This window comes from Ambystoma mexicanum, chromosome 7p (assembly GCF_040938575.1).
Source record: "Ambystoma mexicanum isolate Mex_15411 chromosome 7p, UKY_AmexF1_1, whole genome shotgun sequence".
In the NCBI taxonomy this organism is placed as follows: Eukaryota; Metazoa; Chordata; class Amphibia; order Caudata; family Ambystomatidae; genus Ambystoma; species Ambystoma mexicanum.
In genome coordinates this window covers 263,738,281-263,752,550 of record NC_090939.1, presented here as the reverse complement: position 1 = coordinate 263,752,550, position 14,270 = coordinate 263,738,281, and positions in this window count along the sequence as shown.

Here is a 14,270-nt window from a genome sequence, read left to right as displayed (position 1 = left end):
GAAGGGGGAAGGAAGGGGTTGTGTGCAGTGTATTATAGTTGGGCAGACGGGGGAGGAGGGGTTAGTTGGGGAGTTAAAGTTGGAAGAGGGAGGGGTACGAGCCCAATTGCATGTCAAACTAGACTGGAGAGGAAACCCGGGAGGGGAGGAGGAGGGACAAACCACGCATGGCAGGGGGTAGCCTTAGAATCGTAACCTGGAACGTGAGAGGCCTCAACAGTTATTTGAAAAGAAATAAGTAATGATGTACCTGAGAAGGCTGAAAGTGGACATAGCATTACTACAGGAAACTCACCTTACTAAGGATAAACTGGAGGTGGTCAAGAGAAAGTGGAGAGGGACCACCACAGGAGCCACATACTCAGCGTATGCTAGGGGGGTGGTCACGTGGGTGGCACCTTATGTACCATTCCAGCTGTTCAGTGCACTGTAGACCCAGATGGTAGAATGATAGTGGTGCAGGGATGTTAGAAAACAGGGAAGTGAGCATTATAAACTCGTACGCCCCTAACCAAGACACGGCGGCCTATTTTAGGGCCTTATATGGCAAAATGAGTCCCCTACTGGGCGGTGCTATCATCTGGGGAGGAGATTTTAACTGTACATTACACCCCAAATTGGACAGGTCAGACAATAAACTAGATAGACCCACCCCGGCTGCAAGAGCATTACAGGCCCTGCTGAGGGACTTTGGGCTAGAAGATATCTGGAGACAGCTGCACCCGGAAGATGCAGTACTCGCATTACGCGGCCCCCCACAACCTGTACACGAGACTGGATTGCATGTTTGTGGCCTCGGAGTTGGCAGGAAAAATTATAGGTTCGGACTACAAGCCCAGAGTACTCTCGGACCACTCCCCCCTGGTCATGGAGTGGAGGCACCAGCCCCCTAGAGCGAGAATCCTGACATCGAAGCTTAGAGCCGAAGCCCTGCAGGACTCTGGATTCCACGAGGATTTAAGGGAGGCGATTATCGAGTATTTTGACATCAATACAGGGAGTGTGCAGTCAGAAGGAACCTTGTGGGAGGCGTTTAAGGTGGTAGTGCGGGGCACAGCGATATCCAAATCCAGAGGGCTCCAAGGGGGCATAGAGCGGGAGCTTCAGGAGACAGAGAAAGAGCTGGAAGAAATAATGCAGAGGGAGAGCACCTCACAGGAGGATGCTGAACGGGCGATGTGGTTACAACAAACCAGCAGGGAGCACTGGGACAGATTATGCAAACTGAACTATAAAAAATATATCGAAAGGCAACATGCGGGGGGTGATAAACCGGGAAGGCTGCTGGCATGGTTATACAAAAATGAAACACCCCGTCCAGTGGTCAGGGAGATAAAGGGGGAAGAAGGCCAGACCTGGGATACCCAAGAGGGAGTCAATGAGGGGTTCCTCAGATTTTATAAACGCCTGTATGAGGACACAGGGGAGGAGATGGGTCGAGAGATTCAGGAGACACTGGAAGACATAGGATTGCCCAAATTAAACGATCAGGAACGGGAGGACCTGAATGCCCCAATCACACTAGACGAATTAGAGACAGTGATCCAGCACCTACGCACGTACAAGGCTCCGGGGTCAGATGGGCTCCCAAGCGAATTCTACAAGACATACAGGCAGGAGGTGGTCCCCCCGATGCTTGCCATGCTAAATGAGGCGTTTGAACGAGGGGGGCTGCCAGAGTCCCTAAGGGGGGTGGTGGTCATTCCGCTCTTAAAACCGGGCAAGCCAAGCATAGATTGTGGGTCATATAGGCCCCAATCAACGCTAAACCAAGATAGCAAAATCCTCACAGCCGCGTTGGCAAACAGGCTCAAACTAGTTATAGGCAAACTGATACACCCCGATCAAACAGGCTACGTCCAAGGCAGGAATATAACCGACAATCATAGGAGACTCCACCACCTTATTGAACAGACAGGAGAAGGACCCTGGCGAAATGGTGATAGTCTCGTTGGATGCTATTAAGGCCTTCGACTCTGTGAGGTGGCCGTGGTTGCTAGCGACCCTGAAAGAATATGGGATGGGGCCGGGGTACCTAAGGAGGGCCAAAATAGTATATAGCTCCCCAATCGCCAGGGTCAAAATTGGCGCAATAATCTCAGACAAATGGCAATTTAGCAGGGGCACTAGACAGGGCTGCCCCTGGTCGCCCATGTTGTACATCCTCGTCCTAGAACCACTGGCAATCTGCCCAGACCACACCTCATATCAATGTATACTGATGACATACTACTTTATGCATACGACATACTGCGGTTCCCAGAAGAAAACCTACAATACGTCCTGGAGGTGATGGAACGCTACGCCACCCCCCGGGCATAGCAGTAAACCCCAAAAAATCAAGCATGTTCCCTTTGGGGAGATACAGGTGGGCCCCGCATAGGAACCTACCGTTCTTGCCAATACCCTGGCAGACCAGGACATTCCGATACTTGGGAATTGACATACATTACACAGCTGAGGAAGAACACAGATACAATACAGAAAGGGTTGTGGAAGGCATTAAGAATAGCATGGGGTTTTGGTCCAGGCTACTCCTTGCCATGGTAGGAAGGGCGGCTTTGATCAAGATGGTGGTCCTGCCGAGATTGCTACACTTTTTCACGAACATCCCGTGTATGCCCCCCAAACGCTTTTTTGCGAAACTCCACAGTTTATGCAGGGGCTTTTTATGGCATAACTCCAGGAATAGGGTGGTCCTTTGGAAGTTACAAAACACATGTGACAGGGGGGTGGGGGGGCATACACCTACCATATTTTGAGGCATACTACCTGGCGGGACAGCTCCAGTATGTGGCTAGGTGGCTGTCTGAAGAAGAGACGGCCGAAACCAGGTTACTGTACAAGGACACCGCACCTTTTTTCCTAAGGGAGGTGGTGTGGTTGCCTAAATCCAAGCTGCATGGAAGGTCAGGATTATTGTCATTGGGCTGGGAAATTTGGAGCAAAGCATGGCAGATAGTGGGAAACCCGACCCCATGCTTCCTGCAGGTGCCGCTAGTGGCGCTATGTGAGGAGGACTTGCAAATGATAAGAGGGATCCGTAGATACTGGGAACCGATGGGCCTTGCGACCCTCGGAGATGTATGGTGGGAGGGGGAGGCACTAGACTTCCAGAGATTAATGGAGGATACCGGGGTGCACAAAGGCCAATATATCACCTATAATAGAATTACCAAACGGGTGCGCGAAAGGTGGCCCGAAGCAGTGCTAGCCGAGCAACCCGATGAGGTCATGGAGACGATGTACGATATCTCGGAGGGTTGGCACTAAATATCCCGCATATACAAACTATTGATGTCTATGGTGAGCAAGGAGCCACTCCAACTGAGGCGGGACTGGGAGGAGAAGGTGGGAGATCCTATGCAGGATGGACAATGGAAGAGGGCCCAGAGGTACCACAAGAAGGTGTCCCGAAACGCGAGGTTACAGCAGATCCAGTTAAATGTTACTCATAGGGCATGTATGACCCCTAGCAAAATAGCCAGGTTTGGAGGTTCAGTGACACAGAAATGCCCAAGGTGTGGGGAGGTGGAAGCTGGGATGATGCACATGTTTTGGGCTTGCCCTGAGGTGGGCAGTTTCTGGACAGAGGTTAAGCTATGCCTGGCTGATAAAGGGATCACACTGGTGGTGGAGTAAGTTTGGGGGGCTTTGCCAGACCACGCAACCTGAAGCACATCAGTAAGATGAAAGACCTGGCCTACATCCTGGCCAAACGGAGAATCGCAATGGGCTTGAAGGCAGCCCAACGACCCAGAATAGAGACGTGGTGGGCTAACCTCCTAAGGTGGGCAGACGCGGAATCAGTAGCCTGCTATGAAGCAATCAGTAGTGGCGGGGAGGAGGAAGCGGGACCCCTGATAGCATGGAGACAACTGGTGGCCACGATGGTGGGACCCTCCCAGGCCCATCTTAGTGAAGACGATAGGAGGGTGACTAACGAGGAAGACAAGCCCGGAGATATGCAAGCTGATGGCATCGAAGCAGGGGCTCGAGTTCATGGGGCAGGAGGGGAGAGGACTGTGATGTATAACATGTGAACATAAGATGTGAAGCTCATATGCGAATGTCCTCAATGTTCGTAGTGTTTGGAGTGTTGTGCATAAATATAATAAAAATTGTTCAAAAAAAAAAATAATACAAAAATCCATCCAACATTATCTGGTAAAAAAAGTTCAAAAAGAGACCTATGACGTTAACAATGCAGACTCCTAACACTAATGTGCTGCAGATAGAAAACCAAGTAAGTGAACATGCGGCACACAATATGGCACAGCATCAGCCATCTGGTCTGTCTGTTGTACACTTCTCCTCTGAATATAATACAGTGACACCTCTAAATTATAAAAATGCAAGTCACTTTCATCGATTGATAGAGAAATGTCGTCCTACTGTATTTGAATCCTATGATCTCTGTCGCTCGAATATATTAGCCATAATTGGTCATATACCACAATTAGAAGATATTACATCATCTGACATTGATCAAGTAGAATTCTTGAACGACCAAGACTTAGCTATAGTAAGGCTGTGGATGTGATCGGGTCTGATTAGAAACACCTTCTGGCTCGCCAAAATTGAGCTTTTTAGATTGGGATTTATATTAGCACCTGACCCGATGGTATTTAATCCGCTTTTACTAAAGGTGGGTCTAACACCTCTGAAAATGTGCCTAGATATCGGTGATATAACAATGAGTTGCATGGATCTTCTGCTAGTTACTCAAACCTATCTAAGAAACCCTCGGGACAATGGAGTGTGGGTGACAAACGTTAGCTAGGTGTTCTACCTCCAAACAAAATAATCCTGCTGGCTAGCTGGAACACACAAGGTCACGGTCATCTCTTTAACGAAAGTGCAAGTGCAATTGATAACTTTTAGATTCTGGTGATACAAAAAACTTGGTTAGTCGAGCAGCCGGTTTAGGAAAATCATAGCATTAACCTTATTTCAGCCTTATGCAAGAACAAAGCCTATCCAATTTCAGGCCTTATGGCAGTTACCAATAATAATGTAGGCCTAAAGTTACACCCTTTGGCATCACCCAATTTACACTTGTAGATGGTTAATGTTTATTATCCAGGGGGGGTAATTGCATTGATTAATATGTATAGAATTCCGGCTGCTTTGACCGACCAAAAATCTATAGTGAGCATGAAATATTACTGAATATGATAGGTGATACTGCAAAAATTACTAACACCATCATCGCAGGAGATTTGAATTTACAATGTTTAGCTGATAACAAAACCAAAAAAAATACAGCATTTCAAATATTGACAACTATCATGGATAGATGGCAATTACACATGCTGAATTGGCACAATTGAGAGACATGCCCCCGGCCCCTACATGGCATAGAGGAAAAAGTCACTCCATCATAGACTATGGGCCTCATTACGAGGTTGGAGGCAGCCAGCGCCATGGCTGCCTCCAAAACCCTTCCGACTCCGGCCTGGTGAATGGGTAATTCCCCATTCACCAGGGCCATTCCCCATTCCCATTTGAGCCCCCGTAGGGCTCAATGGGAAGGCGGCAATAAAGGTACTGCAAATTGTGGTACCGTTATTGACCCCGGTGTTCCTTTGCGGGTCCCGTCCTTAACGCCTGCAAAAAACAGGCGTTAAGGAAGGACCCGCAAAGGGAACTCGTAGTAGGGCGGTAAGGGATTACCGGCACCGGTGCCCTTAGCAGTGCTGGTAATCCCTTACCGCCCACCTCGCAATGAGGCCCTATGTCTATGTCGGCTCTTATCACCTATTCTAAAACAGTGCACTTTGAAGTGGTCAAACAATATCATACTGATCACGAGTTGCTTGCTTTACGATGCAATTTTGACATGACGGTGGAACAGCCAACACGAAGCTGCTACTCTCAGAGGCCGATTCATTGAATAATTAGCGCGGCGCAAGTGGGCAAAAACGTGCGAATCGCAGTGGAATAGCGAAAATCGCAGTGCAATTGCGAAAATCGCACGAAAAGCAGCGCACGTCGATTCATGGAAGGCCGTGCGCGAGAAAACCAGCGGATGTGCGATAAAAAGTGCGCGGCGCACGTTGGCGCACAGGCCATCTAACAGCGTGCGCCAGGTCACTGCGAAAATCGCACAGGCCACAGCGAAAATCGCACATAGCGCGGCGCACGCAACAAAAGTAGGCGTAACACGGGCGTAACACTCGGAATGGGGAACAACTTGCCAAAACGTGGGCGTCACGGGGGAAGTACAGGGCACAAGTGCGCGGAACGCCCACACGCTCGCCTACAACACGTATTCATGGAATAGAATAGGGGAAAAAAGCGCACGCTCAAACCAGCGCACAGGCACAAACACGACCGCCACAAGAAAGCAGGCGGTAGCGTCTCTGCGGCTGTAAGAAATGTGCGCCAAAAGGTGCGCCAACAAATCGCACCTATATACTGCCATGATGAATGTCCCATACTGTGGCCCTCCAGGAAAAATGACGTGCAAAGGGGTACCCACAAACATGGACACCCGCTGACAAAAAATATGTGTGCGTGTATACCGGGGTGCGCGGGAAGTCTAACACGCGATTTCAGCAGGGTACGTGCATCACAGGGGTTCGCGTGAAGTTTCACACGCGATCGGGTCTGGGGGAGCGGGCTACGTGTATATCAGGGGTTCGCGTGAAGTTCCACACGCGAACAGCCTGGGCGCGTGTATTTCAGGGGTGCGCGGGAAGTTCCACACGCGAACAGCCTGGGCGCGTGTATTTCAGGGGTGCGCGGGAAGTTCCACACGCGAACAGCCTGGGCGCGTGTATTTCAGGGGTGCGCGGGAAGTTCCACACGCGAACAGCCTGGGCGCGTGTATTTCAGGGGTGCGCGGGAAGTTCCACACGCGAACAGCCTGGGCGCGTGTATTTCAGGGGTGCGGGGGAAGTTCCACACGCGAACAGCCTGGGCGCGTGTATTTCAGGGGTGCGCGGGAAGTTCCACACGCGAACAGCCTGGGCGCGTGTATTTCAGGGGTGCGCGGGAAGTTCCACACGCGAACAGCCTGGGCGCGTGTATTTCAGGGGTGCGCGTGAAGTTCCACACGCGAACAGCCTGGGCGCGTGTATTTCAGGGGTGCGCGGGAAGTTCCACACGCGAATAGCCTAGGCGCTTGTATTTCAGGGGTGCGGGGGAAGTTCCACACGCGAATAGCCTGGGGGCGCGTGTATTTCAGGGGTGCGCGGGAAGTTCCACACGCGAATAGCCTGGACGCGTGTATTTCAGGGGTGCGCGGGAAGTTCCACACGCGAATAGCCTAGGCGCGTGTATTTCAGGGGTGCGGGGGAAGTTCCACACGCGAATAGCCTGGGGGCGCGTGTATTTCAGGGGTGCGCGGGAAGTTCCACACGCGAATAGCCTGGGCGCGTGTATTTCAGGGGTGCGCGGGAAGTTCCACACGCGAATAGCCTGGGCGCGTGTATTTCAGGGGTGCGCGGGAAGTTCCACACGCGAATAGCCTGGGCGCGTGTATTTCAGGGGTGCGCGGGAAGTTCCACACGCGAATAGCCTAGGCGCGTGTATTTCAGGGGTGCGGGGGAAGTTCCACACGTGAACAGCCTGGGCGCGTGTATTTCAGGGGTGCGCGGGAAGTTCCACACGCGAACAGCCTGGGCGCGTGTATTCCAGGGGTGCGCGGGAAGTTCCACACGCGAACAGCCTGGGCGCGTGTATATCAGGGGTGCGCGTGAAGTTCCACATGTGATTTGACAGTGTGGGTCCTCCCAGGTGTACCCTGTACACCCTCCACGGCCCCTGCAGGCAGCCCACACCACAGGGGACTACCCTGCATCCCTGGTCATGTCCCCCAGGCAGCCCACCCACCATGGGCATGCCCCCCAGCAAAGGCACATGTCTCCTTGAACTAATGAACACCAACTCATGTCTCCTTGCACCCCCACCCCCCAGCACTGTGGGGCACCTGCCAGCAGGCCCCCACCCATGTCCAACTCATGTCCCCCACCACCCCCACCCCCCAGCACTGTGGGGCACCTGCCAGCAGGCCCCCACCCATGTCCAACTCATGTCCCCCACCCCCCCCACCCCCCAGCACTGTGGGGCACCTGCCAGCAGGCCCCCACCCATGTCCAACTCATGTCTCCCACCACCCCCACCCCCCAGCCACCAGGGTCAGCCTCCACCAGGCCCCCACTCATGTCTCCCACCACCCCCACCCCCCAGCCACCAGGGGCACCCTCCACCAGGCCCCCACTCATGTCTACCACCACCCCCAGCCACCAGGGTCAGCCTCCACCAGGCCCCCACTCATGTCTCCCACCACCCCCACCCCCCAGCCACCAGGGGCACCCTCCACCAGGCCCCCACTCATGTCTACCACCACCCCCACCCCCCAGCCACCAGGGTCAGCCTCCACCAGGCCCCCACTCATGTCTCCCACCACCCCCACACCCCAGCAGTGCAGGGTCACCCTCCACCAGGCCCCCACTCATGTCTCCCACCACCCCCAAACCCCAGCCACCAGGGGCACCCTCCACCAGGCCCCCACTCATGTCACCCACCACCCCCACACCCCAGCAGTGCAGGGTCACCCTCCACCAGGCCCCCACTCATGTCACCCACCACCCCCACACCCCAGCAGTGCAGGGTCACCCTCCACCAGGCCCCCACTCATGTCTACCACCACCCCCACCCCCCAGCCACCAGGGGCACCCTCCACCAGGCCCCCACTCATGTCACCCACCACCCCCACACCCCAGCACTGCAGGGTCACCCTCCACCAGGCCCCCACTCATGTCACCCACCACCCCCACACCCCAGCAGTGCAGGGTCACCCTCCACCAGGCCCCCACTCATGTCTCCCACCACCCCCACCCCCCAGCACTGTGGGGCACCTGCCAGCAGGCCCCCACCCATGTCCAACTCATGTCCCCCACCCCCCCCACCCCCCAGCACTGTGGGGCACCTGCCAGCAGGCCCCCACCCATGTCCAACTCATGTCTCCCACCACCCCCACCCCCCAGCCACCAGGGTCAGCCTCCACCAGGCCCCCACTCATGTCTCCCACCACCCCCACCCCCCAGCCACCAGGGGCACCCTCCACCAGGCCCCCACTCATGTCTACCACCACCCCCACCCCCCAGCCACCAGGGTCAGCCTCCACCAGGCCCCCACTCATGTCTCCCACCACCCCCACCCCCCAGCCACCAGGGGCACCCTCCACCAGGCCCCCACTCATGTCTACCACCACCCCCACCCCCCAGCCACCAGGGTCAGCCTCCACCAGGCCCCCACTCATGTCTCCCACCACCCCCACACCCCAGCAGTGCAGGGTCACCCTCCACCAGGCCCCCACTCATGTCTACCACCACCCCCAAACCCCAGCCACCAGGGGCACCCTCCACCAGGCCCCCACTCATGTCTCCCACCACCCCCACACCCCAGCAGTGCAGGGTCACCCTCCACCAGGCCCCCACTCATGTCTCCCACCACCCCCACACCCCAGCAGTGCAGGGTCACCGTCCACCAGGCCCCCACTCATGTCACCCACCACCCCCACACCCCAGCAGTGCAGGGTCATCCTCCACCAGGCCCCCACTCATGTCTACCACCACCCCCACCCCCCCAGCACTGTGGGGCACCTGCCAGCAGGCCCCCACCCATGTCCAATCCATGCCCCCCTGCACCTGTGTCCCAACATTCCCCAATCATGTCCGTAATGCCCATCCTCCCCTGCCAAAAGGCCCAACCAACTATCACACCCACCCACATATCAAAGGCAATTACATGTTACACCCCCAATTTAAATAATGCAATTTAACACATGTCTGTCACACACAATGGCTGCAAGTGAATGACAAAACACCCAACATGACATGCCTGAAAGCAATGAGATGATACGACACATTGAAGATTAAAAAAATAATATGTATTTAACAGCAAGTAGAATGGAAATGAAATAAGAAAAAACACAAAGCAAATCAAACAAAACAAGATGAATGTCCAAGAAAATAATCTGAAAAATTAAAATAAGCCAATGAAGAAGATCATCCTGGGTCCATGAGCCCTACCAAATTAAACCTAACTGACTACTAACTAAAAAGTGAACTATATACAAAAAAGTGGTGCATTGTCCAATCGCAACCAAAAAAAAATCAAAAAAACAAAGGAAACCTAACCCTAACTATACAACTATATACAAAGGCAGCGGGCTATTCGGACGGCTCACTGGTTGTTGTCATGGGCCAGGGCATCATCGAACTCCTGGTCAATGGCTTGGAGGCGGGCATGTTCCCTGGCCCCGAGGTCCCGCAGGGATAACGCAGTGTCAAGCTCAAACTCCCTGCGAAGACCCTCGAGGCACTCAGCCCGCCTCAGCGCCCTCCGCATGGAGTCCTCCGCCCTGACCATCGTGAGCCGTTCCTCCTCTGCCCGCTGCCGCTCCGCACCTATCCGCTGGCACAACCTCTCCCACACGGAAGCCACTCCCATTCCAGGGTTCTCCTGCCCTCCGGCCGATGCCTGCACCCCTGATGTTGATGGCCCCGAGCCATGATGCCTCCCACGTTGAGCCTGATGCTGCCTCCGACGCAACTGCCTGTGCCAGCACGACGGCATCCAGGCTGATGGAAACCACCGACGCCGTCGTGCACGTGCCCTGCCCGATGATGCCGTCACATCCTCCATTAGCTGGGGTCCAGTTGCTCTGGTGTCCACCCCTGCTGGATCTCTGACTCCCGACTGTGGCAGGGATGGGATCCCCACCGAGCTGGCTGCATTGGTCGGGGCAGGTCCACAGGGGGCCCTGGTGGCATCTGGGCTGGAAGACGGCAAGGAGAACGACTGGTGGATAGCCTGCACAGAGGAGGAGAGGGCCGCCACATTGGCCAACACATGCAGGAAACCCCCGAACATGGCCGATCCCAATTGGGCCACGTCGGCACGGTGCACTTCGTGATGACGTGCGTGCTCCTCCCGGGAAGCACGCACGGCATCACGAATCACAGCCGTGCGCATCGCGACCCCAATCAGGACCTTCTCCGCACGGCCAGGGGTTCCCACGTCCGCAGGTGGAGGGGAGTCAGGTGACATGGACATCCCCTCTACCTGCGGACAGGCCTGGGACGGGGCATCCCTGCTGGTGCATGGTGGTGCACTCACAGGGTCAGGGACAGCGACATGCACAGGCCCCTCCACGGTGACCTGTGCTGCCTCCTGCCCCTGGCCCTGGACTGCACCACTTGCACCAGCAGGGATGCCCCCACCAGGCCCCATGTGTGCCCCAGTGGCGGCCTCCTCCTCCTCTGTGCAAACCACCAACCTAGATGGCTCCTCACCGTCTCCCACCGTAGCAGGCCCCTGTGGGGGCTCACCTACCCCTTCCGCTGCAGCCGTGGGGGCATCCCCGCCGCCTTGCTCCACAGCGCCGTCTCCGCCCTCTTCTTCACTAGCCGCTGCGTAGAGGGAGACAAAGAACACAAGCATCAGGGCACTGTACAATGGTCCCCTAGACAGGAAGCAATAGCAGATGAGCACCACTGTCAAAGTACACTTCCATCATGTCCCTCCACAACACATGGGTCAGTCCAGGCAAAACACACACAGTAACAGGCATGGTGCATGCCATGGACATTTCCATGCATGTCCAATGGACTCTTGAAACATTCAATGATATGTAACTCACATGCATCATGGCTCATGCCCATCACATGCACACACTTCACCTCAGTCACATCCATCTGGCCCCAAACACACCAAACACAGCGGATACAAGGGTAATTTGGCTGCTTTACTGAATCTCTGCATTGTCACACACATGTGTCATGCATCCATGGCATGCACAAGTCACAGACACGCAGGTCAGGCACACAGACATGGCTACCATATATGTACCTGGCATCAGCACCCATCCCTCACCCCCACCCATGTCCAGGTACAGAGACTGGCATGCTCTCATGTTCAAAATCTGAATAGGGCTCCCCATGTGGCATTTCAACACATGCAACAACCATGTGCATCACACATCACTGGTCGCACATGCATTACCATGATGTCCCTGCACACATACATGCATACATGGCCTATGGCACACATACAGGCAAGTATCATAGAACCAGCACACCGCAACATGCCCTGTCTCACACAGTAATGCATGGACACTTACCGCTCAACTCCAGACGGGCCTCCCTCTCAAGGATCTGGGCGTGGAGCGCTGGGCGTACGCGTTCCAGGACCCTCATCTGGATGGAACTCATGCGGCCCCGGCCCCCCTCCACGAGGCGCCGGGCCTTCACAAGGGTCCTGGACCTCAAGTCCTCCCAGCGCTTCTTGATCTTCAGGACGTCGCGGGTTGCCACCCCCTCCGCGTTGATGGCAACCACACAGTCGGCCCAGATCCTCTGCCGTCCTTCCTTGCTGGCGCGGGACGATCCAAAGAGGGCATCATACTGCCCCAGGACATGCTCCACCAGGACACCAACTTCGGTGACAGTGAAGCTGGTGCCCCTCTGCCCATCTGGCCTGGGGTTGCCACTGGTGCCAGATGTGGAAGTGCCCGACATGGCAACCCCAGAGGCAGGTGTGGGTGGGCAACTGGGTCCTGGGGCTGGGCTGTGGAGCGATGTAATCCCAGTCGGGAGTCTTCAGTTCCAGCAGGGGTGGACACAGCAACTGGACCCCTGCAGATGGCTGATGTGCAGGCACCAAATGGCAGGGCACGGTGGCAGCAGGCAGGCAGGCAGGCAGGCAGCAGCAGATGGCACGTGGGAGGCTGCTCGGGGACTGGGGGGCAGTAACTCGGCCTTCTGGGCAGGAGCGTGGGCTTCCGTGTGTTTTCGCGTGGCCAGCTTGATACGGAGTGATTTGGCACATGAATATCCTGCACGTCAGCGTGAAATCCGAGGAAAGGCCCTTAGCGCGTAAGCGCGTCAGCACGCATACGCGATTCTATTGGACCAGAGTCCCTCAGCGCGTAAGCGCGTCTGTGACGTGACCCGCACGGGTGTTCCCCACTCAGCACGTGATGACGGGGCACACGTGGAGATACTGCACGTCAGAGTGTCATCGCGTGTAATTGGACAAAAGTGCGCGTACACGCGATTGGCCTATGTACGTGTATTTAATGGGTGCGCGGCCACTTACACACGCAAGTACGTCAGCGAACCTGTATCCCGTGGTGCGTGTGAATTTCCGCACGCTATTGGACTGGGAACTGGATTCCAGGGGTGCGCGGGTCACACGCTGTATCCCGTGGTGCGTGTGAATTTCCACACGCTATTGGACTGGGAACTGGATTCCAGGGGTGCGCGGGTCACACGCTCGCCTAGAACACGCGCAAAGCATAAATTGCGGACTTTAACAATAACAAGCTCAGACGCCAGGATGAACATACCGTTCCTAGCAGCAGTGGCAGTGGGCTACCAAAGGAGGAGGAGGAGGATAGTCAGGGCCAGAATATTCACACCCAGAACCAGCCTTTTCGGGATGCCTGATGACCAGGTGTATGGGAGGTACAGGTTTCCACCACACATCATACTGGACCTGGTGAGTGAGTGGGAGGATGACCTCACATCACCCACCCTGTGCTCCCAAGCACTCAGCCCCCTGGAGAAGGTCCTCAATGTACTGCACTTCTTAGCCACTGGATCATTTCAGCGGACAAGTGCCATAGTGGGTGGGGTGTCACAGGCCACCCAGTCACGCTGCCTACACCAGGTCTTGAACATCATGACTGCACGCCCATCAGTCCGCAGGCACATATACCTGCCCAGAACACCTGCAGAAAGGCATGCTGCCGCCCTGGATTTTTACGCAGTGGCACGATTCCCCAAAGTGCTAGGTGCCATCGACTGCACCCATGTGGCTCTACGTCCCCCCAGGGCATCTGAGCACATCTATAGGAACCGCAAGCACTGGCATTCCATCAACGTGCAGGTAGCATGTAATGCCAAGGGAATCATCACCTCAGTATATGCCAACTATCCCGGCTCCACCCACGACAGCTTCATTTACCGAATGTCCACCCTAAGCCGGGACCTAGAAGCTGGGCGGCATGGCGATACATGGCTGCTTGGTGAGTATGTATGCCACTGCACATGCATGCATGTTGTATACTGAGCAAGGTCACAACCAATGATACCAATCCCCACCTCCACAGGGGACAGTGCCTACCCTCTCAGCCCCCACATGATGACGCCAATTCGGAACCCCACCACGCCACCCCAGGTAAGATTTAACACAGCCCACATTACAACCAGGGGCATAGTGGAGCGCACATTCGGAGTGCTAAAGTCACGCTT